This window comes from Orcinus orca, chromosome 16, assembly GCF_937001465.1.
Source record: "Orcinus orca chromosome 16, mOrcOrc1.1, whole genome shotgun sequence".
NCBI lineage: Eukaryota > Metazoa > Chordata > Mammalia > Artiodactyla > Delphinidae > Orcinus > Orcinus orca.
Window position 1 is genome coordinate 19,098,943 of NC_064574.1, and position 26,274 is coordinate 19,125,216.

General features: G+C 41.0%; 1 protein-coding gene across 1 annotated transcript in view; it reads left to right on the forward strand.

The window, feature by feature from the left end:
- The window catches only part of CHD6 (chromodomain helicase DNA binding protein 6), a 212,693-nt gene that overhangs the window by 13,012 nt on the left and 173,407 nt on the right, over window positions 1-26,274 (forward strand). The window lies entirely within an intron of this gene.

Consider the following 26,274-nt stretch of genomic DNA (forward strand, 5'->3'; position numbering starts at 1 on the left):
TTCGCCGTTTGATATTACATGGAGCTGGGAGGTCTCTTGTGGACCAGGGTCCTGAAGTTGGCTCTCCCACCTCAGAGGCACAGCACTGACTCCTGGCTGGAGCACCAAGAGCCTTTCATCCACACGGCTCAGAATAAAAGGGAGAAAAAAATAGAAAGAAAGAGGATAAAATAAAATAAAGTTATTAAAATAAAAAATTATTAAGAAAAAAAATTTTTTTAAGTAAAACAAAACAAAAAAAAACGGACGGACAGAACCCTAGGACAAATGGTGAAAGCAAAGCTATACAGACAAAATCTCACACAGAAGCATACACATACACACTCACAAAAAGAGGAAGAGGGGAAAAAATAATGTATCTTGCTCCCAAAATCCACCTCCTCCATTTGGGATGATTCCTTGTCTATTCAGGTATTCCACAGATGCAAGGTACATCAAGTTGATTGTGGAGCTTTAATCCGCTGCTCCTGAGGCTGCTGGGAGAGATTTCCCTTTCTCTTCTTTGTTCTCACAGCTCCCGGGGTTCAGCTTTGGATTTGGCCCCGCCTCTGCGTGTAGGTCGCCTGAGGGCGTCTGTTCTTCACTCAGACAGGACGGGGTTAAAGGAGCAGCTGCTTTGGGGGCTCTGGCTCACTCAGGCCGGGGGGTGGGGGTGGGAGGGGTACGGATGCGGGGCGAGCCGGTGGCGGCAGAGGCCAGCGTGACGTTGCAGCAGCCTGAGGCGCGCCGTGCGTTCTCCCGGGGAAGTTGTCCCTGGATCATGGGACCCTGGCAGTGGCGGGCTGCACAGGCTCCCGGGAGGGGCGGTGTAAACCACTGAGTTTTTTAAACAGGAATTTTAACTGCAGCATAACCAATCCCATCCTGATGAATGTACATGGATTATTCTCCTTGATCCTCGTGGCTAAGTGCTGATATTAGCCCATTTTACAGTTGAGGAAACAGGCAAAGGAGTTTACTTGTCTGTAATTTCAGAGCTAGTAACCTAGGCAGTTTGAGCCCTACATTCTTAAGCAGTACGATTTGCTGCCATTCTCTATGCTGTGCCATCTCAGTACCAACTGTATCTAGAATATGGGCTCTGTCCATGATAACTTCCTGCCAGAGCTTCTGTTTACCTCTCTGTTCCATTCCTTCTTACAGATGCTCCTGCAGTTTTAGGTCCAAGGCTGTCTATCTCTTAACAGCATTTATCCTTCCCAGTGTTGTGCTGCACATCCTCCATTCCTCTTCTGTCATCTGTTCTCTACTTTTACTGCCTTCTGGAATTCCATCTTTCACGTGATGAGGACAGTTCCTTGCCGTCAATATCCTCACATCTCTAATATTTTCAAAGTAAATTTCTCAGAAGGTCACATTTAGCTTTATGAATAGGAGGCTGCCCAGCAGTCGTAAGACACTCCAGCATAGTGGTTAAGTGCATGGATTCTCTAACCAGACCACTGGGCTTGAATCCTAGCTCTGCCACTCACTGGGTGTGTGACCCTCTCCATGCCACAGTTTCCTCATCTGTAAAATGGAGATTATACCTGTCCCATATGGTTTTGTTGAGGATTAAATGAGTTAATTTATGTTATGCCTTGGAACAATACCTCACACATTGAAAGCATGATTTAAGTGTTAGATATTATAATTTTAAAGAATCGGGTATCACAGGGCCAAGATGAATGGAGGTAAATCATTACTGATTTTAATCTTTCTGAGGTTAATATTAAGATGTCAAAGGTTTGGGACTTCCCTGGTGGCGCAGTGGTTAAGACTCCGTGCTCCCAATGCAGGGGGCCCGGGTTCCCTGCAGGCTCCCTGGTCAGGGAGCTAGATCCCACATGCATGCCGCAACTAAGAGTTGGCATGCCACAACTAAGGAGCCCACCTGCCGCAACTAAGGAGCCCACCTGTGCAGCTGAGGAGCCGGCGAGCCGCAACTAAGGAGTCCGTGAGCCGCAACTAAGACCCGGGGCAACTGAAAAAATAAAAAAGATATCAGAGGTTTAATACCACCTTTAATTTTTCATTTTATTCAGTAGGAATTACTGAGCAACTCTATAAGGCACGATGCTCTTGGGGGGGAAATGACCTAGAGCTTACCCTTGAAGAATTTACAGGGGCGATAAGATATATATACATAAATACCTGTGCACAGAGAATTGTGCTATTATGAGGTAGCCCATAAAAAGTGTCCAAGATGAGAAAGATAAAGGGCTTTGAAAGTTCAGAAAGGGGAGGGATGGGGAGTCAGAGAAGGCTTTGAGTCAGACTGGGCATTTATTTGGGTCGGAAGGATACACAGGATTTGGATATGTGCAGACTGGGTGAGGTAGCCAATCTCTGCGTGAAAGGAAAGATCAGATCAGAGGCCATAATAAATATGTTCTTTCATCCATTCAGCAAGTATGTGTTGAACATTTACTTTGTGCCCAGCACTGGTGTAAACCCTGGGGATGCAGCAGTAAACAAAACCAAGTTCCTGCTCTTAGGGACTTTATGTTCTAGTGGTTATTTGAATATGCCGAACTGTAATGTATCAAGTGGTGGTAAGGACTCGGAAGAAAAATAAAGCAGGATAAGAAGACAGAAAATAGATTTAAATAACTAAGAAAAGCGTGATTAATTTCTAAAACTTTTTTAAATTAAAAAAAAATTTTTTTTAAGGTTATCTCTTGAAGAAACCCAAGGCAGAGCCAAATGGCTTTTCTTGTGCAATGGGCCATATCTCTGCGGTTTCCCATGCTCCTAGTTCTCTGCCCCTTGTTTTCTGGCCTGTCTAAATATTTTCCTTCCTTTGAGATTGAGAATAAGTCCCAATGTCTTCATGGGGCCTTCCCCCTCTGTATGTGCCAGAAGCACCCTCTTTCCCCTCCACACTTCTGGAGTCAGGTTTTGCCTATGTAACTGACTTGGCATTTCATATTGAACTGCCTTTGTCTTTTCTCGTACTGTTACTTGTTTATTCCACAAGTATGTGATGCCCATTCATTTAGTAAACAATTATTGAACTTTCATTTTGTTTCAGCCATTACTGGGCACTAGAACTTGAAGATAAATGCACTTGGTCTCTGCCCTCGAGGAATGCACAGTCTATTAGAAGAGACAGGGACTTCCCTGGTGGCGCAGTAGTTAAGAATCCGCCTGCCAATGCAGGGGACACGGGTTCAAGCCCTGGTCCCAGAAGATCCCACATGCCGCAGAGCAACTAAGCCCCTGTGCCACAACTACTGAGAGCCTGTGCTTTAGAGCCCACAGCCATAACTGCTGAGCCCGTGTGCCACAACTACTGAAGCCTGCGTGCCCTAGAGCAGGGGTCCTCAAGGCCTGTTAGGAACCGGGCCGCACAGCAGGAGGTGAGCGACGGGCAAGCAAGCAAAGTTTCATCTGCCGCTCCCCATCACTCGCATTACTGCCTGAACCATCCCCCTGCCCCCCCCCCCACAGTTTTGTCTTCCATGAGACCGGTCCCTGGTGCCAAAAATGTTGGGGACCACTGCCCTAGAGCCCATGCACTGCAACTACTGAAGCCTACACACTCTAAAGCCTGTGTGCTGCAACTATTGAGCCTGCGTGCTGCCTGCGCACCTAGAGCCCATACTCCTCAACAAGAGAAGCCACCGAAATTAGAAGCCTGCGCACCGCAATGAAGAGTAGCTCCCGCTCTCCACAACTAGGGAAAGCCCCGCACCGCAACGAAGACCCAACGTGGCCAAAAATTAAAAAAAAAAAAAAAGAGAAATGTAAACTGCTACTACAAACATCATAATAAATGTCAAGTTAGAGCCATGTCCAAAGTTTTGTTAGAAGGCAAGGAGAGGAAGCAACCGTCTCCCCAGGGGAGTTGGTGAAGGCTTTTGAAAGGAAGGAACTTTTAGATTGGTTCTTGAAAACTGATTTGGAGTTTAATGATCAGAGACTGGGATTGGTGTCTGATGTGAAAAGCCCTTTATGCATAGGAAGTGTCCTGCAAGGGAACAGAGGCAAAGGGTTAGTTCACTGTGGGTGGATTTGGGTGGGTAGTAGGGCTGGAGGAGTAGGTTGGAGATGTCGAAGGACTTTGGAGATCGTGGTAAGGAGTTTAGATTTGTGTTGGCAATGAGGAATCGTCAGAGGTTTTAACACAGGAGAGTAGGTTGTATTCTACCCTTTGTAGCAGCGATTGGTTTAGAACAGTGGCACTCAAACTTTGCTGCATATTAGAATCACTTGGAAAGCTTGAAGTAAATGCCAGTGCCCAGGCTGCATACAGGAAAATCAGATTCTCTAGAAGAGACACCCAGGCATTGGATTTTTGTTAACTTCTCAGGTGATTCCAGTGTGCATCCAAGTTTAAGTACCAGTGGTTTGGAGAGGCGTGACAGCCGGTTAATGAACGAGGAGGCCATTGCAGTGGCCTGACTAGGAGATAAGTCTTTGAATTGAAGCATTGGGAGCAGGGATAAGGGAAGACAGAGTCAACCATTATTATTGTTCTTCAGTTTGCTGTATGTCTTCTCCAATAAAGTGGTGGCCCCTTGGGTACAAGGTCCAATCTTTGTACTTTGAATTCTTCATAGAGATCTGTGGGTAGTAAGTTCTCAATAAATATTTGCCTTGATAAAAGTCAGTTTTCTTTTGTTCAAGTACCCATAGTTGAGCTCTTAGGGCATTTTTATTTCATTTGTTTCTTTTTGCTATTAAGTCGAAATTCCTTTAGGGATGAGAGTGGATGGAGATGAGACTTTTTGGTCAGTTTTACTTCCTTGTAATTCTGATTAAAGATTTAGGAAGTTAAAATCCAGTGATTAAAACAGTGTCTTCATATGGACTTCGTTTATCTGTGCTGTCTCTCATTAGCCCAGATAATTAAGTTGGCCTTTAACTCTTGGCGTTTGTGTAAAACCCAGTAGTGTTAATATACCCTTTAAAATAAAGGATCTAGATAGAGTACCTAGATTCTTAAAGTATTCTTAAGGTTTACCTTCCACAACATGTGAAAGGTAAACCTCAAAAATGATACCCAGGTTCTGTTAACCTGTGTAGTAACTCAGGATGTGGCACAGAAACTGACTCGGTTTGTGCACTTGAAATAATTTCTCTTTGCCAAACAAATTTATTTATGCATGGGGACAGTATTTTAAAATGCTGTGAAGCATTTCTGTGTCAACTTTTCATTCTGTATTCTAATGGAGGGGAGTTAGAACATAACAGAAATTAAGAACTTTAAAAATATTTGACAGCATTTATACCCCCCTGCCATTTTGTATTTTTAAAAATGTCAAATCTACAGAAAGTTAATGAGAATTGTACCATAACACCACCTCACCTTTACCTAGATTCACCAATGATTAATGTTTTGCCAAATTTGCTTTATGTCTTTTTTCCTGTCTGTATATATAGTTCTTTTTAAAGCCATATCCTTTGAGAGTTCCTTGCGGACACTGTGACACTTCACCCCTTAATACTTTTGCTTCTTTATTCTGAGAGAAAGGGTACATAACTATAATAAAGTCGCGTCACTCGGGATACTTGACATAAAACCAACGTGTAGTGCATATTTAAATCTTACCATTCACTTGTTCTCTAGCTTTTTTATTTTTCCTGATCTAGTATTCAGTCAAGGATCGTGCGTTGTATTAAGTTGTCATGTGTCCTTTCCTTTCAGTATGGATTAGTGTGCTCTGGTAGTCACAGGGTTTCAGGAATAGGAATGAAAACCCCCTTTAAAGCATGCTGTGGCCCAGCTTCCATGTTTACCTCCTTCCATGCCCCCCACCACTGTCTGGGAGTTGGCCTTCTTAGACTGATAGCAAAGTTCTAAAGTAGAACCTAGCACCCAATGCAGACCTGCTTGTACACATCTTCCTGATGCTTGGAGAGGCTTTGTCCTAAGCAAAGAGTTACTGTCCATTTTAGGATTAAAGCCATTCAGGTTGCCTAGGTACCTGATTAAGAGAATGTGGTAGCGTTTGACCTACTGTATAGCACAGGGAACAATATTCAATATCTTGGAATAACCTATAATGGAAAAGAATCTGAAAAAGAATATGTATATATACACACACACATATACATAACTGAATCACTTTGCTATACACCTGAAACGAACACAAAATTGTAAATTATACTTCAATTTAAAAAATGGTTAAGAAAATAAAGAGAATGTGGTAGTGTTGATGAGACTTTGGGAAAAGATTTTCATAGTTATCTCTAAATCACCTGAAACATTAGGAGTTAGGAATTGTCTTCTGAGGACATTTCTTGAGGACCACTGATCGTTATGATCTTGTCTCTGCATATTTCATGGGGCTTTAATTTTTTTTTAACTATTAAGAACTTCCCTACCCCACCCCACCTTTAAATAATCTACTGGTCGTGTCCTTTTCCCTTCTTGCTTTACACTCCGTCCTGGGCAGACTTCTTTCTTGCTTCAGCTCTTGATGACCCTAAGATCTTTTGTTTCTGCCCCATTCTCTTCTGAGCTCCAAACCCTCATTTCACTCCACATACTTTGCAGCTTCACCTTTCTGTTCCACATGCAAAACTGAAGTCGGTATCTTTCTGTGTAAACCTGAGCCCTAGTTTGAATAATTGGGTGGGGAGTGAGAATGAGATGGTATTTGACCAAAGAACTAGGAACACTAGGCTCATGTCCTTTACCAGCTCCTGCCCTCCATAACGCTTATCCCTCCCTCCTCTCCCCCCCCACGTCCCCCCCCTACACTTACTGGGAAATAGGCCAACCAAAGGCAAGGCTTTGCTAACAAGACCATTTCCGTCTGAATGTGGAGTCTTGGAAGTTAGGTTTTATGAAATGTTTCTCAGCATGGTGTTTTTTCATTATCACTCCCTTTAAGGAGCCTTTTTATTTTTACTTTTTAAAAAAAATTTTTTTATGTCCATTTTTTTAACACATTTATTGGAGTATAGTTGCTTTACAATGTTGTGTTAGTATCTGCTATATAACAAAATGAATCAGCTATATATATCCCCATATCCCCTCCCTCTTGCATCTCACTCCCACGCTCCCTATCCCACCCCTCTAGGTGGTCACAGAGTACTGAGCTGATCTCCCTGTGCTATGCAGCTGCTTCCCACTAGCTGTCTGTTTTACATTTGGTAGTGTATATATGTCCATGCCACTCTTTTACTTCGTCCCAGCTTACCCTTCCCCCTCCCTGTGTCCTCAAGTCCATTCTCTACGTCTGCCTCTTTATTCCTGTCCTGCCTCTAGGTTCATTAGAATCTTTTTTTTTTTTAAGATTCCATATATATGTGTTAGCATACCGTATTTGTTTTTCTCTTTCTGACTTAGGTCACTCTGTATGACAGACTATATAGGTCCATCCACATCACTACAAATAACTACAAATAAGAAATTTCATGTCTTTTTATGGCTGAGTAATATTCTATTGTATATATGTGCCACATCTTCTCTATCCATTCATCTGTCGATGGACACTTAGGTGGATTCCATGTCCTGGCTGTTGTAAATAGTGCTGCAGTCAACATTGTGGTACATGACTCTTTTTGAATTATGGTTTTGTCTGGGTATATGCCCAGTAGTGAGATTGCTGGGTCATATGGTAATTTTGTTTTAATCTTGCTGTGATTTATGTCAAAGAGCGTTCTTCCTATGTTTTCCTCTAAGAGTTTTATAGTGTCCGGTCTTCCATTTAGATCTCTAATCCTTTTTTTTTTCTTTTTGCGGTACGCGGGCCTCTCACTGTTGTGGCCTCTCCCGTTGCGGCTCCGGATGCGCAGGCTCAGCGGCCATGGCTCACGGGCCTAGCCGCTCCACGGCATGTGGGATCTTCCCGGACCGGGGCGCGAACCCATGTCCCCTGCATCGGCAGTTGGACTCTCAACCACTGCGCCACCAGGGAAGCCCTCTAATCCATTTTGAGTTTATTTTTGTGTATGGTTAGGGAGTGTTCTAATTTCATTCTTTTACATGTAGCTGTCCAGTTTTCCCAGCACCACTCATTGAAGAGACTGTCTTTTCTCCATTGTATATCCTTGCCTCCTTTGTCACAGATTAGTTGACCATAGGTGTGTGGGTTTATCTCTGGGCTTTCTAGCCTGTTGCATTGATCTATATTTCTGGTTTTGTGCCAGTACCATATTGACTTGATTACTGTAGCTTTGTGGTATAGTCTGAAGTCAGGGAGTCTGATTCCTCCAGCTCCGTTTTTTTTCCCTCAAGACCTCTTTGGCTATGCGGGCTCTTTTGTGTCTCCATACAAATTTTAAGATTTTTTTGTTCTAGTTCTGTAAAAAATGGCATTGGTAATTTGATAGGGTTTGCATAAATTTGTAGATTGCTTTGGGTAGTATAGTCATTTTCACAGTATTGATTTTTCAATCCAAGAACATGGTATATCTCTCCATCTGTTTGTATCATCTTTAATTTTTGTCATCAGTGTCTTACAGTTTTCTGCATACAGGTCTTTTGTCTCCCTAGGTAGGTTTATTCCTAGCTATTTTATTCTTTTTGTTGCAGTGGTAAATGGGAGTGTTTCCTTAATTTCTCTTTCACATTTTTCATCATTAGTGTATAGGAACGCAAGAGATTTCTGTGCATTAGTTTTGTATCCTGCAACTTTACCACATTCATTGATTAGCTCTAGTAGTTTTCTGGTGGCATCTTTAGGATTCTCTATGTATAGTATCATGTCATCTGCAAACAGTGACAATTTTACTTCTTCTTTTCCAATTTGTATTCCTTTTATTTCTTTTTCTTTTCTGATTGCCATGGCTAGGACTTCCAAAACTCTGTTGAATAATAGTGGTGAGAGTGGACATCCTTGTCTTGTTCCTGATCTTAGAGGAAATGCTTTCAGTTTTTCACCATTGAGAATGATGTTTGCTGTGGGTTTGTCATATATGGCCTTTATTATGTTGAGGTAGGTTCCCTCTATGCCCACTTTCTGGAGAATTTTTATCAAAAATGGGTGTTGAATGTTGTCAGAAGGTTTTTCTGCATCTATTGAGATGATCATGTGGTTTTTCTTCTTCAGTTTGTTAATATGGTGTATCACATTGATTGATTTGCGTATATTGAAGAATCCTTGCATCCCTGGGATAAATCTCACTTGATCATGTTGTGTGATCCTTTTAATGTGTTCTTGGATTCTGTTTGCTAGTATTTTGTTGAGGATTTTTACATCTATATTCATGAGTGACATTGGTCTGTAATTTTCTTTATTTGTAGTATCTTTGTCTGGTTTTGGTATCAGGGTGATGGTGGACTCATAGAATGAGTTTGGGAGTGTTCCTCTGCAATTTTTTGGAAGAGTTTGAGAAGGATGGGTGTTAGCTCTTCCCTAAATGTTTGATAGAATTCACCTGTGAAGCCATCTGGTTCTGGACTTCTGTTTGTTGGAAGATTTTTAATCACAGTTTCAATTTCATTACTTGTGAGTGGTCTGTTCATATTTTCTGTTTCTTCCTGGTTCAGTCTTGGAAGGTTATACCTTTCTAAGAATTTGTCCATTTCTTCCAGGTTGGCATAGAGTTGCTTGTAGTAGTCTCTTAGGATGCTTTGTATTTCTGCGGTGTCTGTTGTAACTTTTCCTTTTTCTTTTATAATTTTATTGATTTGAGTCCTCTCCCCCTTTCTTGATGAGCCTGGCTAATGGTTTATCAATTTTGTTTATCTTCTCAAAGAACCAGCTTTTAGTTTTACTGATCTTTGCTATTGTTTTATTTGTTTCTATTTCATTTATTTCTGTTCTGATCTTTATGATTTCTTTCCTCATACTAATTTTGGGTTTTGTTTGTTCTTCTTTCTCCAGTTCCTTTACTTGTAAAGTTAGATTGTTTATTTGAGATTTTTCTTGTTTCTTGAGGTAGGCTTGTATTGCTATAAACTTCCCGCTTAGAACCACTTTTGCTGCATCCCATAGGTTTTGGATTGTCTTGTTTTCGTTGTCATTTGTCTCTAGGTATTTTTTGATTTCCTGTTTGATTTCTTCAGTGATCTCTTGGTTATGTAGTATCATATTGTTTAGCCTCCATGTGTTTGTGTTTTTTACGTTTTTTTCCCTGTAATTGATTTCTAATCTCATAGCGTTGTGGTCAGAAAAGATGCTTGATATGATTTCAATTTTCTTAAATTTACTGAGGCTTGATTTGCGACCCAAGATGTGATCTATCTTGGAGAATGTTCCCTGTGCACTTGAGAAGAAAGTGTGATCTGCTGTTTTTGGATGGAATGTCCTTAAATATCAATTAAATCTATCTGGTCTGTTGTGTCATTTGAAGCTTGTGTTTCCTTATTAATTTTCAGTTTGGATGATCTGTCCATTGGTGTAAGTGAGGTGTTAAAGTCCCCCACTATTATTGTGTTACTGTCGATTTCCTCTTTTATAGCTGTTAGCAGTTGCCTTATGTATTGAGGTGCTCCTATGTTGGGTGCATATATATTTATAATTGTTATATCTTCTTCTTGGATTGCTTCCTTGATCATTATGTGGTGTCCTTCCTTGTCTCTTGTAACATTCTTTATTTTAAAGTCTATTTTATCTGATGTGAGTATTGCTACTCCAGCTTACTTTTGATTTCCATTTGCATGGAATATCTTTTTCCATTCCCTCACTTTCAGTCTGTATGTGTCCCTAGGTCTGAAGTGGGTCTCTTGTAGACAGCACATATATGGGTCTTGTTTTTGTATCCATTCAGCAAGCCTGTGTCTTTTGGTTGGAGCATTTAATTCATTCACGTTTAAGGTAATTATCAATATGTATGTTCCTATGACCATTTTCTTAATTTTTTTGGATTTGTTTTTGTAGGTCCTTTTCTTCTCTTGTGTTTCCCACTTAGAGAAGTTCTTTTAGCATTTGTTGTAGAACTGGTTTGGTGGTGCTGAATTCTCTTAGCTTTTGCTTGTCCGTAAAGCTTTTGATTTCTCCATCAAGTCTGAATGAGATCCTTGCCAGGTAGAGTAATCTTGGTTGTAGGTTCTTCCCTTTCATCATTTTAAATATGTCATATCACTGTTTTCTGGCTTGTAGAGTTTCTGCTGAGAAATCAGCTGTTAACCTTATGGGAGTTCCCTTATATGTTATTTTTCATTTTTCCCTTGCTGCTTTCAATAATTTTTTTTTGTCTTTAATTTTTGCCAATTTGATTACTGTGTGTCTTGGCGTGTTTCTCCTTGGGTTTATCCTGTATGGGACTCTCTGCACTTCCTGGGCTTGGGTGGCTATTTCCTTTTCCATGTTAGGGAAGTTTTTGTCTATAGTCTTTTCAAATGTTTTCTTGGATCCTTTCTCTCTCTCTTCTCCTTCTGGGACCCCTATAATACGAATGTTGTTGTGATTAATGTTTTCCCAGAGGTCTCTTAGGCTGTCTTCATTCCTTTTCATTCTTTTTTCTTTAATCTGTTCTGCAGCAGTGAATTCCACTATTCTGTCTTCCAGGTCACTTATCCGTTCTTCTGCCTCAGTTATTCTGCTATTGATTCCTTCTAGTGTATTGTTCATTTCAGTTATTGTATTGTTCATCTCTGTTTGTTCTTTAATTCTTCTAGGTCTTTGTTAAACATTTCTTGCATCTTCTCGATCTTTGTCTCCATTGCTTTTCCGAGGTCCTGGATCATCTTCACTATCATTATTCTGAATTCTTTTTCTGGAAGGTTGCCTATCTCCTCTTCATTTAGTTGTTTTTCTGGGGTTTTATCTTGTTCCTTCATCTGGTACATAGCCCTCTGCCTTTTCATCTTGTCTCTCTTTCTGTGAATGTGGTTTTTGTTCCACAGGCTGCAGGATTGTAGTTCTTCTTGCTTCTGCTGTTTGCCGTCTGGTGGATGAGGCTATGTAAGGCTTTTGCAAGTTTCCTGATGGGAGGGACTGGTGGTGGGCAGAGCTCAGTAAAACTTTAATCAGCTTGTTTGCTGATGGGTGGGGCTGGGTTCCCTCCCTGTTGGTTGTTTAGCCTGAGGCGACCCAGCACTGGAGCCTTCCCCAGGCCCCTTGGTGGGGCTAATGGGAGACTCTGGGAGGGCTCACGCCAAGGAGTACTTCCCGGAACTTCTGCTGCCCGTGTCCTTGTCCTCATGGTGAGACACAGCCACCCCCGCCTCTGCAGGAGACCCTCCAACACTAGCAGGTAGGTCTGGTTCAGTCTCCTATGGGGTCACTGCTCCTTCCCCTGGGTCCCGATGCACACATTACTTTGTGTGTGCCCTCCAAGAGTGGAGTCTGTTTCCCCAGCCCTGTTGAAGTCCTGCAATCAAATCCCGCTAGGCTTCAAAGTCTGATTCTCTAGGAATTCCTCCTCCCATTGCCAGACCCCCAGGTTGGGAAGCCTGACGTGGGGCTCAGAACCTTCACTCCAGTGGGTGGACTTCTGTGGTATAAGTGTTCTCCAGTTTGTGAGTCACCCACCCAGCAGTTATGGGATTTGATTTTATTGTGATTGCGCCCCTCTTGCCGTCTCATTGTGGCTTCTCCTTTGTGTTTAGACATGGGGTGTGTTTTTTGGTGAGTTCCAGTGTCTTCCTGTCGATGATTGTTCAGTGGTTAGTTGTGATTCTGGTGCTCTTGCAAGATGGAGTGAGAACATGTCCTTCTACTCCGCCATCTTGAACCAGTCTCCCAGCAGGCAGATTCTTAACCAGTGCACCACCAGGAAAGCCCTAGATTTTTTTGATGATAGCCATTCTGACCGGTGTGAGGTGATACCTCATTGTAGTTTTGATTTGCATTTCTCTAATGAATTGTGATGTTGAGCATCCTTTCATGTGTTTGTTGGCAATCTGTACATCTTCTTTAAGGAGGCTTTTTAGACTTTTTTTTTTTAGTATTGTCACCCTCCTACCCATGAAGATTTAATACCACAAATACACAGTGTATCTGTTTATGTACTGCATATATGTTTGGTTAAGAACAAGTAAGGTATTTTAACCCCTGAGAACCAGTTTTTGCCCCCTTGGGGCGATATTGCCCCATTGAGAATGCATGTTTTAAGCTAAGCTGGAGGCAGTCTAAAGTCTAGAAACAACTGAGACCAAAACGTCTGCTTGCTGTCTTGCCTACCCACAGAAAATTTACCTTAGCCTCACATCTGAGTGCTGAAGCCAGGGTTTCGTCGTCTGGTTGTGATTTTTACTCACAGTAATAACAACATAATATTGTGCACAGTATATACTCATGTATGTAATTCAAGTGTTTTAATACTCAATATTTATTCGTACTGCTTGTGATGTACTCTATTTTTCTGTATTCTTTAAAAAAGTAGTTTTATTGAGATAATTTGCATACTGTAAAATTCAGCTGTTTTTATTTTATATATTTTTTGTTGTAAAAAGAAATGCTGGTTGTGACCCACTGACTTGCAAAAGCATGACAGCCAGCCAGCAGAGCAATGCCAAGGCATAGCGGGTCTAGAGGCTACCCACAGTCTACCAGAGAGGTGAGAAGGAAGATGTGGCAGAGTCCTAACCTTGAACCCCTGTAGTTACTGTAGTCATTGGATTTTGTTTTAATAAATGCCCTTGCACTTGAACAAACTGGCTGTTTTACTCCTTGGTAGGGGTGAAGGCTGGAGAGCTCATGGCAGGGGAGGGCTGCAGTGAGCGTTTTAAGCCCACAGGTAAAAACTGGTTTGGTGGCAGCCAAAGGGCTTGCCTCCCAAGGAAGGTGAAATGGGCATCTTCATTCTGTGTTTTGTGATGCCAGCACACATAACCCTCTCCCCACCGAAAGAAGGTGAGTGGGGAGATGGAGGGAGGGAAGATTGGGTTTATCCGTAAGAATATTGGAGAGAGTGGGATCTGTATATTTGATTAATTTGCTGTCATTAATCTGTTAAAATGGGATAGAGCACTGAGGAAGTGAATTAGGAAACTACTAAGTTTTCATTAGGAGAATGGAAGAAGAGAGGGTCTAAAGAATGAGGTATAGCTGTGCTTTGTTGGGGTCTATACACGGTCAAAGGGAGGCCTTGCCTATAGCTAGAGGGAATCAGCTGTGAAGACATGGAAGTGAGTGGTTGAAAGGTCCAGAGAGGAGATTTTGCCCCTGCTTACTATTTTTTTTTTGGTCGTGCCTTGAGGCATGCAGGATCTTAGTTCCCCGACCAGGAATCAAACCTGTGCCCCCTGCAGTGGAAGTGTGGAGTCTTAACCATTGGACCACCAGGGAAGTCCCTGCCTCTGCTTACTTTTGACCCCAGTGCCAGGCAGGGCAGGAATATGGTAGGACCAAATAAAACTGAGGCATCCCATCCCAGAGCAGCAGAATAATAAGAGCAAATATTCATGGAGTGCTTACTGCATGCTAGAAACTAAACATTTTATATTCTCAGATTTAATCTTTTAAAACTGTGAGGCTGTAGGTTATGTTAGTGCTCCCCAACACCCCATTTTATGTTGAAGAAACTGAGATACAGGGAGGTAAAGAAACTTGTTCAGAGTCACACAGTTACTTGTTCTTACATGTAATGTAAATGCAGGGCACTGGAGACCCTGACTTGAAGTGGTGAATCCACTGCCTCTGGGACCATGTCTGCTGCACCAGACTTCTGAGGAGTATAGCCTACCTGGCAGATCCCATGGTCTTCATTTAAGTTGCTTAGTCTCCAGGTTGCTACCCTGAAGTTCACTCTTAGAGGCTGGTGACCACAATACTAAAAATAATATTGTCCTAGAGAATATTTATAGTTTTTTCACTCCCTCTTCTTGAGTACAGACTGTGCCTATCTGGGAAATACCACTTATTTTAGAACTCTAGAGTTGGACACTTAAATGGTAGGACTTGTTAAGTGGTAGTCATATTTCAAGTTAGTTCTACAGACATTTGCATGCTTCCTAAGTGCCCTGTGATGTACTCGGTGCCAGGGTGACAAATGTTATCACAATCTGGTAGGGGAAATAGACACAACCCATGTTTAAATTGCAGTGAAACAATATAAGTAGAACAGTAAAAGGAACATTAAGGAGTATGGGAGATTAGGAAGAACTTCCCAGAAGAGTTAACATTTGAGTTGTGTTTTGAAGGATGAATAGGAGTTTGCCTGGTAGGTAAGTAGTTGCAGAATAATTAAGTGAAAATTGCTAGAGAGATGAACAGAGGCTTCCTTCTGATATTATTGCCAGTGTGTTTAGATTCTTAATGATGTAGTACAAGGAGTTTCCAGTTGTAAAATCTCCCCTTTTTCACTAGTGTCCTGAAATGCCATTGGGATCCTATGCCTCAATGGTAGGGTTGGACAACTAGGGATTATACTTTGGGCCGGTTGTAGGAGGGACAAAATTGCTACCCATGTAGCACCTGCAGGTACAATGCAACTCTGAGCAGAGTTTTCTACTTGTGTGAGAAGATGATGGTATTCCCTGTAGCCTAGCTCCAACCCAAGACTGATTGCAATTGCTCGGTGAGATTTTTCTTCTCTTATATGTAAATAGTTGATTGATTGCTGTTACTGAGAAGGTATTAAGCATTCAGCCACGAAAGTTTGTTGAGCACTGACTTTTTTGTATGGAGGGTAGGTGAGAGCCATACACAGAAATTGGGTTTTTGAAGTATAACATGCATTCAGTGAAGTGTACAGATATCAAATATACTGCTCGATGGGTTTTTACATGTGTGTATACCTTTGTAACCACCCACATTCAAATCAAGATGGAGAACATTTTCCAGCACCCCAGAAGGTTCTCTTGTGCCCGTTCTCTGGTAATGCCCATTATTCCCCCACAATCTCCCCTGAGCACTATTCTGACTTTGTCACCAAAAATTAGCTTTGCCTGTTCATGAACTTTATTTAAATGGAATCATACAGAATGTACTGTTTTATATCTGGTTTCTTTTACTCAGCTTTGTAATTGTGAGATTCATACAAATTGCTGGAGAGCACTGATAACCTGTCAGACTGTTAGGAAGACACCCAGAATGTGATTTATGCCGCGGAGAGCTGGTATGGATTTATTGGTGGCATTTGTTTATTCAGTACCCATTTACAGGTGCCATACACCAGGAGCTTTGCAAGGGCTTGGGACTAAAGATGAAGAAGTTCCTGCATCAGGGACTTTCAGTCTAATGAAGGAGTTAGACACATACATGATTAGACATAATACACATAATTAAAGTGAAGAATTGGTCAACTTTTATGGATGAAAATGGTTTTTGAAAGATTTTCTAGAGGAGGTGGAATGTCTTCTGATTGTCAGAGGATTAAACTTTTTCCAGGTGGTCAAGTACAAGTGTGGAGATGTGAAGCAGCATGGTATCTTCAGAGACCTGCATTAGTGATGCTTTGATTTTAGATTGATTTAAGATGTGTAAGAATGCCAAAGATATCACTTTGGGAAGAAATTTTGAGGGAAACCTTGGTGTGCAAGTTTGGCTTCTGTTTTAGGTGGAGCTGTGGGAGATGACCACTCCAGTGAACGGTTGTAAATGCATCATTATGGAGAAGGCAGAGAATGGAAGTCAAATTTGGTGATTGCTGTAGCCAAGGAAAAACTCCCTGCAGTGCTTTATTGTTGATGTTGTGGAAGACTTCTATGAGGTTAGATAAAACTACAGAGATGCTTATAATGAATGTGGTATTTTTTTCAATAATTGAGATGACTTGAGATGTCCCGTTAAGCCATCGAAAATTTCCTAAGGGTGGATTTTGATGCAGCATCTCTCCTTAATTGTGGGGTTTTGTAGCAAAGTGTGTTCCCCCTTCTATCAGTTTGCTGAGGCTACCATAACAAAATACCACCGACTGGGTGGCTTACACAGAAATTTATTTTCTCACAGTTCTGGAGGCTAGAAGACCAAGATCAGGGTGGCTGGTTTGGTCTCTTCTGAAGCCTCTCTCTTTGGCTTGCAATCCTCCTTCTCACTATGTCCTCACGTGGTCTTTTCTCTGTGTTGTCTGTGTCCTGATCTCTTCTTTTTTTTTTTTTTTTTTTTTTTTTTTTTTGCGGTACGTGGGCCTCTCCCTGCTGTGGCCTCTCCCATTGCGGAGCACAGGCTCCGGACGCGCAGGCTTAGCCACCATGGCTCACGGGCCCAGCCGCTCCGCGGCATGTGGGATCTTCCCGGACCGGGACATGAACCCGTGTCCCCTGCATCGGCAGGCGGACTCTCAACCACTGCGCCACCAGGGAAGCCCTGATCTCTTCTTAAAAGGACACCAGCCATATTGGACTAGGGCCCACTCCAGTGACCCCCATTTTTAACATAATTGTCTCTGTAAAGGCCTGCTCTCCACATACTGTCACATTCTGAGGTACCGGGGGTCAGGGTTTCAACATATGAGTTTTAGGACGGGGGAGGACACAGTTCAGTTCATCATACCCATGTTTCAGAACCTGCTCTAGCATTGTTGGGCTGTGTGAGGGCTGTCACCTGGGAAACTCAGGGGTCAGAACCACGTCAAGACAAGTGGGGAGCAGTGTTGTAGACCAGAGTCTGCTGTGACCCCTGTGCGGGCTGGGCTTGCTCTTAAATTGCCGTCTCTTGATTTCCTCGTAGTAGCTGTCTGTGTACACATAAACCTGTGAGCCTTGGGTAATATGTCTAAAACTGTTAAGACTGGTATTTTGTCAATTAACAGAGATTGAAAATAGGGCCTAAGAAGAAAAGAATCCAACCTGTAAAGGCCAGGTGCATGTCACAAGGAGAGTGATTTCATAACTCTTAATAATCTGTTCCAGTGCTGAGCAAACCATCTTCCTCTCCTGCTGTTTAACCCTTTGCTTTGATCAGCTGAAGTTAGACAGCCTTGGCATTCTCCGTGTCAAAACATTTGAATACCAAAGAGCAGTTTCTAAATCAGATCACCTTAAACTTCCTCATCCTTGTGGGCGGAAAGTTGTTTTCTGTAGAGGATTTTATTTTGAATTTTTTGTTGCGATGGCCACCTGAGAGGGTGGAGAGTGGGGATTTTTCTTTTAAGGAAGTATCTTAAGGAGGTGCTTTTAGATAGTCACCTCTTAAACTTGTTTTATTGGAGACAGAGAGAAGTCTTGTTAGGATGAATTTTGTAGGGGCTGCTTTTGTTTTAATCCACATTGGGATTCTATGGTGGCAGATGAGGCTTGTTATAGGTACCTGGGAACTGGAAATCTGGTTTTTAGTGTAATAGTGTTTATTATAATGGTGTGTGTCCCAGAGTTGCTGTGGTAAGACCCTTTTTCAGAATTAGAACTTTAAAGCTTCTAGGCTATTAAGAGAACTCATGCAGAGTTGAATGAGATGTGTTAGCTCACATCATATTAGACCCAGCCTAATGTGAAGCGGGGATTTGGGGAAGTCATGAAATGCCCAAGTGTTTTCATGTTGCATCAGTGTAAATGCCAGTGCAGTTCCGTCGCCTGTTTGTTCTTTTGCTTAGCTGCGGGCTGGTTGACCATGAGTTTGATTTTTGCCAGGATGGTCTGGGTCAGAAATAAGCATTTAAAAATCTTTGGGGGCTTCCCTGGTGGCGCAGTGGTTGAGAGTCCGCCTGCCGATGCAGGGGACATGGGTTCGTGCTCCGGTCTGGGAAGATCCCACATGCCGCGGAGCGGCTGGGCCCGTGAGCCATGGCCACTGAGCCTGCGCGTCCGGAGCCTGTGCTCCGCAACGGGAGAGGCCACAGCAGTGAGAGGCCCGCGTACAGCAAAAAAATAAAATAAAATAAAATAAAATAAAAATCTTTGAACAGCATTCTAAGGTAGTGTGCACTGTGGCTCTAATTTCTGTTTATATTAATATAATACTCGTGTTCTCTTCCACTTGCTTGGGTGTTTACTGATGAATGAGGTTCCTTTAACAGATATTACTGAGTATATGTTAATTCTTTTATAAGGAGTAAGTTAGTTGTTTGAAATGGGTCATAGTTCAAAAGTGTACCCAGAATTTTACTTAGTTTTTGAAGAAACAAAACTCTTTCAAATCTGTTAAAAAGCAAAATTCAACTGAGTAAATTTTAAAGATCCTATTGGCATTATTCGACGATTCATGAATTGGGCAGCATCCCATCCAGCAGATGGAAAGGAGCTCTAAAGAGCTGTACAAAATGAAAGACTAATTTGCAGAAGGGGGTGGGACGAGGAAGTTACTAGCAAAGAGTGGATTGTTTGTGGCAAGGTCACTTTCCTTTAGAGGACTGCAGGGGTCTGTCAAGCACTAGGGCTGACCAGGTAATTCCAGATGGACTGGCTTAAGATTCCACTCCTGGGAGAGGTTGCAACTGTAAATTAGGTGTTAAGTCTTTGTTCCACAGGTGACTCCATTTTGGTTCAGTTGTATCTCTCTTAACAAAGTTCTTCTCTGTTTAGTAAACAATATTTCTCATACCTTCAGCAAATTAAATGTTTTAACTTTCCACATTTTTCTACTTTGTTTCCTACCGTTTCATTCTCCTCTACTCTTAGATTTGACTCCATTGACTTTTTTTTTTTTCTTTTTTACAAACTAGGTAGATAATACTATTCTTTTTTTTTTTTTTTTTTTTTTTTTTTGCGTTACGCGGGCCTCTCACCGCTGTGGCCTCTCCCGCCGCAGAGCACAGGCTCCGGACGCACAGGCCCAGCGGCCATGGCCCACGGGCCCAGCCGCTCTGCGGCACGCGGGATCCTCCCAGACCGGGGCACGAACCCACGTCCCCCGCATCGGCAGGCGGACTCCCAACCACAGCGCCACCAGGGAAGCCCTATAATACTATTCTTGAAAAGTGTTTTTTAACCACAAAGGTGCTGACAATGCTCAAATGCTGTGGATATAGGGCGCCTACGACTGTTGGACCCACAACAGACTGATTTGAGATTCAGTGTAACTTGGTAGAGTGGTATGTTTTATTGGCACCTTCCATCTGTGGAAATCCTTGAGCATTTGCTGCCATATTTTCTAGACATGTCTCCTGACTTTCTTGAGTCCCCCCTGCCCGCCCTTTTTAAATTAGAAATATTCAACAAAATAATTCAGATGATATCCTACTTAAGAGAAGAAGGATGAGGTAGGATCCATAGGTAACGTTGCACTGGGGAGTGGATGCCCCCAATGTAGTGTGTCTTTGAGTCTTTGACCCCAATTCTTCAGTTTTCTCTAGTAGTATTTTACATTCATACCCTTGCCATAACGTCATGGTGGATGGCATTATGTCCCTACTCCTTGATTTTGGGCTTGGCTATGTGACTTGCTTTATAGGCCAGTGGGTTGTTGGTGAACACGATGAAAGCAGAGGTCTGCAGTGTGCTCATGCTGGTGGGCTTGTCCTCTTGTGCCTTTGCCATCACCGTGAGAAGAACCCTGAGTAGCTGTAGGCTCTTCAGTGTGGGCCTCAGAGTGAGACCATAGAGCAGAGCCACCACAGCACATCTGTAGCTTAAAGCAGAGCCAACGCAACTCAGATGCCTGAGGGAAAATTAAATGTTTATGCCAGTGAGATTTTGTAGTTTGTTGTTGTACAGAATTATTGAGGCAATAGATGACTAATACAGTCACCCTGCTGCATCCAGGACAGTTCCAGGACCTTAGTAGCAGGCTTTCTTGGATGGTCTCTCCTCCTACCTGGCCATTTACAGGATTCTCAGATGGCCCACCCCACCCTTTTCTTTCCACCTACTGTTTTCCTCATTCTACCTTATTGTTCTCTTCTACTTTATAGCTTTATAGCTTTATTACTTATATATTATGTTCTCTCCTAACTTTTCCATGTCCAAAGCCATTTATGACGCCTCCAGTTTGCCTTACACTCGTAACTTCTCAGCTCCTACTCCTGTTGCTTATGCCTTATTCTTTCGGTACCTTCCATTTCAGATTTCTGAGAGAAAATCGACGTTGCCCAGCAGGTTTTTTTTCCACCCCAGAAATATCATGTCCTCAGTTGTTGGCCTGTTTAGGCATTGGCCACCCTTAGGTTAGGCGCCCACCTCTGGTCCAGTTAAATGTGTCAGGGACGTGTTGGGATGAGGGACATGTCTTGAAATACATGAGTGCCTAATACTGCCTTACTAATGGAGGCCATGAATGTGTGGAAAGCTTAGTGATAAGACAAGTCTTTTACACAGTATTATATGTCATCTGGGGATTTTAGCTAGTATTGAAGCTTGTCAGTTTCTGGCCTCATCAGTTCCCCAGAGGGGAAGCTTTTAACTTGGCTTTTGCAAGTTTAAAATTTTCTGGGGCTGCATTCCATTTTTCAGTTTCCTAGTTCCAAGATAACCAGCCTTACAGCATGAGTTCTCAGGATGAACCTCTTTCAAGGAAAAATGTGAGAGAAGAGACTGTCTACTGGAAGGAAAGCTGACTCATGGCAAAACATTCCAGAGAGTTGAGAAGAAAATAAGTTGGCCTTATTCTGAAGTTTTAGGCTATTTAGGCTTTCCCATAGCTTTTCTGTATAGGGGGAGAGACTGGTCAAGTTAAAGCTGATTTATAGCAGTTATATGGTTGTGCTTAATTTAGATTTATCTCTTAAGTATTTATGTTTTGGGGTACTATTATAAGTGGTACTTTAAAAATGTTCATTTACAATTGTTCCTTGCTAGTATATAGAAATACAGTTGGCTTTTGTATGTTGATCTTAAATCCTATGATCTTATTAAACTAATTTACTGATTTTAGAAACTTTATTGTAGATTCTTTGGGATTTACTGTATTGATAGTTATGTTGAGTGCAAATAAAGACAATTTTATTTCTTCCTGTTTAATCTGTATGCCTTCTATTTCTTTTTCTTGTCTTATTGCACTGTCTAGGACCCCAGTATGCTGTTGAAGTGATATGATGAGATTAGACAACCTTGCCTTGTTCCTGAGTTTAGGGGAAAATTATACAGCCCCATTAACAGTAGGTTTTTTTGTCAGTGCTTTTTATTAGCTTGAGGAAGTTCACTTTTACTCCTAGTTTCCTGAGAGTTTTCATCATAAATGAATGTTGGAGTTTGTTACTTTTTGTGTATCTGTTGAGATGATCATGTGGGTTCTGTCTTTAGTCTGTTGATACAGTGAATTACATTAGTTGGTTTTTGATGTTGAATCCCTCTTGCATACCCAGGATAAATCCCACTTGGTCTTGATGTATTATCCTTTTTATACATTGCCATATTCAATATGATAGTATTTTGTTAAGGATTTTAGTGTCTTTGTTTTGATCTTTGTCTTTGACCTGTGGCTTCTTGTATTGCTGTTGCTGGATTTGGTGTCAGCATAATGCTGCCCTCATAAAATTAGATGGGAAGTGTTCCCTCTTCTTCTGTTTTTTTTTGGAAGAGTCTATTTAAAATATTGGTATACAGGAGATATTGCAGGTTCAGTTCCAGACCACTGCAATAAAGCAAATATTGTAGTAAAGTGAGTCACACAAATTTTTTGGTTTCCTAGTGCATATAAAAGTTATATTTATACTATACTATAGTCTGTTAAGTGTGCGATAGCATTATGTCTAAAAAACAATGTATGTAACTTAATTAAGAAATACTTTATTGCTAAAAAATGCTGACCATCATCTGACAACACAGGGTTGCCACAAACCTTCAATTTGTAAAAAATGTAATATCTGTAAAGTGCATGAAGTAAAGTACAATAAAATGAGGTATGTCTGTAATTTTTTCTTTAATTAGTCGGTAAAATTTACCACTGAAGCAGTGTGGACTTGGAGTTTTCTTTGTTAGAAGGTTTTTAACTACAAATTCACCATCTTTAATAGATGAAGGCTGTTCAGGGTTTTTTTTCTTTTCTTTTCAAGTGAGCTTGGCTAGTTTGTGTCTTTTGAGGAACTCATCCATTTCATCTAAGATGTCCAAATTTAGAGGCACAAAGTTAATATTATTTTCCTTTTAACTGTGTGTAGGATTCCTAGAGCCTCCTTTTTGAGTCCTTATGTTGGTAATTTTTGTCTTTTCTCTTTTTTTCTTGATCATTCTGGCTAGAGGTTTATCAACTTTATTGATCTGTTCAAAGAATCGGATTTTGGTTTCATTAATTTTTCTATTCTTATTTTTCTGTTCTGAACCTCATTGTTTTTTGTTCTTATTATGATTTCTTTCCTTCTACTTTATTTTTTAGACTTTTTAAAATATTCATTTTTATTATGGTTTATCACAGGATATTGAATATAGTTTCCTGTGCTATACAGTAGAACCTTGTTGTTTGTCCATCCTATATGTAATAGTTTACATCTGCTAATCCCAAACTCTCACTCCTTCCCTCCCCCACCCCCCTTCCCCTTGGCAACCACGAGTCTGTTCTCTATGTCTGTGAGTCTGTTTCTCTTTTGTAGATATGTTCATTTGTGCCATATTTGTCTTTCTCTTTCTGAATTACTTCACTTAGTATGATAATCTCTAGGTGCATCCATGTTGCTGCAAATGGCATTATTTCATTCTTTTTTTATGGCTGAGTAATATTCCATTGTTTACATGTACCCCATCTTTATCCATCCATCTGTCGATGGACGTTTGGGTTGTTTCCATGTTTTGGCTATTGTGAATAGTGCTGCTGTGAACATAGGGGTGCATGTATCTCTTTGAATTATAGTTTTGTCTGGATGTATGCCAGAAGTGGGATTGCTGGATCATATGGTAATTCTGTTTTTAGTTTTCTGAGGAACCTCCACACTGTTTTCCATAGTGGCTGCAGCAACTTACCCTTCTACTTTAATTTGATCTCCCTTTTTAGTTTTTTATGGTGGAAGCTTAATTTGAGTAAGCCATTTTTTTTTTCTTTTCTTTTTTTTCTTTTCTTTTTTTTTCTTTAATAAACTTTTAGTGCTATAAACTTTCCTTTAGGCACTGCTTAAGCTGCATCCCATAAATTTTTATATGTTGTGTTTTGATGTTCATTCAGTTAAAAATATTTTCTAGGACTTTGCTGGTGGTCCAGTGGTTAAGACTCTGCGCTTCCACTGGGGTGAGGGTTCGATCCCTGGTCAGGGAACTAAGATCCCACATGCCGTGCGATGTGGCCAAAAAAAATTGTTTTTCTAATTTCCCTTGTCGCTTCCGTTTTGACCCAGGGTTGTTTAGAAATGTGTTTTATTTCCCATTACTTGTGGATTTTCCAGATACCTTCTTCTTGATGATTTCAAATTTAATTACCTTATGGCAGAGAATATACTCTGGTATAATTTCAATTATTTTTTTTGAGGGGGGGGTGTACACGGGCCTCTCACTGTTGTGGCCTCTCCCGTTGCGGAGCACAGGCTCCAGACGCGCAGGCTCAGCAACCATGGCTCATGGGCCCAGCCGCTCCGCACCATGTGGGATCTTCCCGGACCAGGGCACGAACCCGTGTACCCTGCATCGGCAGGCGGACTCTCAACCACTGCGCCACTGGGGAAGCCCAATTTCAATTCTTTTAATTAAATTTGTTGAGATCAGTTTTATGGCCAAGAATATAGATTATATTGGTAAATGTCCCCATGCACTTGAAAAATATTCTGCCTTTGGGACTTGCCTGGCGGTGCAGTGGTTGGGAATCCACCTGCCAATGCAGGATCGGACACAGTTTAAATTCCTGGTCCGGGAAGATCCCACATGCTGCGGAGCAACTAAGCCTGTGCACCACAACTGCTGAGCCTGTGCTCTAGAGGCCGCAAGCCACAATGAAGAGTAGCCCCCACTCACCACAACTAGAGAAAACCTGCATGCAGCAACAAAGACCCAACACAGCCAAAAAAATAAAAATAAATATTCTGCCTTTGTAGTGTGGAATGTTCTGTAAATGTTAATAGGCAAGTTGGTTGATAGTGTTATGCATACCGTCTATATCCTTACCCATTCTTTGTCAGCTTGTGGAATTACTGAAAGAGGAGTGTTGAGTCTCCAAATATAATATATATAATTATATGCTCTATGTGATTTAAATTATAGTATATATATTTTATATATATATTTCTTCTTTGAGTTCTATCAATTTTTGCTTCATGTGCTTTGACACTCTGTTGTCAGGTGCATACATATTAAGGATTATTATATCTTCTTGATGAATTAACCTCTTTGTCATTATGTGAATGACTCTTAATATTCCTTCTTCTGAAGTCTACGTCGTTTGATATTAATGGAGCCTCTGGCTTGCTTTTGATTAATACTTGCATGGTTTATCTTTTTCCATCATTTGATTGGAAATTTCGTTTTCTATCTCTTTTAACTTGTCTTGAAAGTAGATTTCTTACAGAACGTATGTAACTGGGTCTTGTGATAATCTCTGCCTTTTAATTGAGATGTTTATTTTTTTTAAGTCTTTATTGAATTTGTTACAATATTCCTTCTACTTTATGTTCTGACTTTTTGTCCGGGAGGCATGTAGCATCCCAGCTCCCCGACCAGGGATCGAACCTGCACCCCCTGCATTGGAAGATGAAGTCTTAACCAGTGGACCACCAGGGAATCCCCTAATTGAGATGTTGGGATTATTTACATTTAACATAATTACTGATATGGTTGGATTTAAATCTATCATCATATTAGTTGATTTCTCTTTGTTCCATCTGATCTGTTCCCCCTTCTCTCTTTATTTCTTCTTCTAGACTGAGGGGTTTTAAACCCTCATTTTATCTCTATTATGGGTATGTTAGTTGTACCTCTTAAAAAATTTTTAGTGATAGCCCTAGGGTTTACAGTATACATCACAGTCTACCTTCACATAATATTATACTATTTCACATTTCACATGCTAACAATACAGTATGCTTCTAGTTTTTCCCTTCCATCCTGTGTGACTATTGGTGTCGTGTGTTTTACTTTTACATATATTATAAACTCCACAATACACTGTTACTATTTTTGTTTTAGATAGTTTTGGAATAATTAAAACTATGGGGGAAAGGTTTTTTATATTTACTTACATTTTGATCATTTCTGGAGCTATTAACTTTTATGTTAATAGCTGGATCCTCATTTTTTGTCAAGTATCATATGCCTTTTACTTGAAGAACCTCTCTACAGTTTCTTGTAGGGCAGGTGTGCTGACATTGAATTACCTCATCTTTTGTTCATCTGAAAAGCCATTATTTTGCCTTCATTTTTGAAAGATATTTTTGCTGACTATAGCATTCTGGGTCATGAAGTTTTTTTTTCCCCTTTCAGTACTTAAAAGGTATTACTCCGTTATCTCCTGGATTGCAAGTAGTCTGTTGAATTTTTTTTTTCTCAGCAGGTAATGTCTTTTTCCTCCAGCTGTTTTTCAGATTTTCTCTTTAACTTTGATTTTTAGCAGTTTAACTGTGACGTGTCCAGGTATGTGTTCTTTGTTGTCTTTATTTGTTTGCTTACTGTTTATATTTATTCTGTAGGAGTCTCTGAGCTTCTTAGATCTGTGGTTTGATGACTTTATTTTTGGAAAATTATCAGCCATTTTTCCTTCAAACATTATTTCTGCCTTGTTC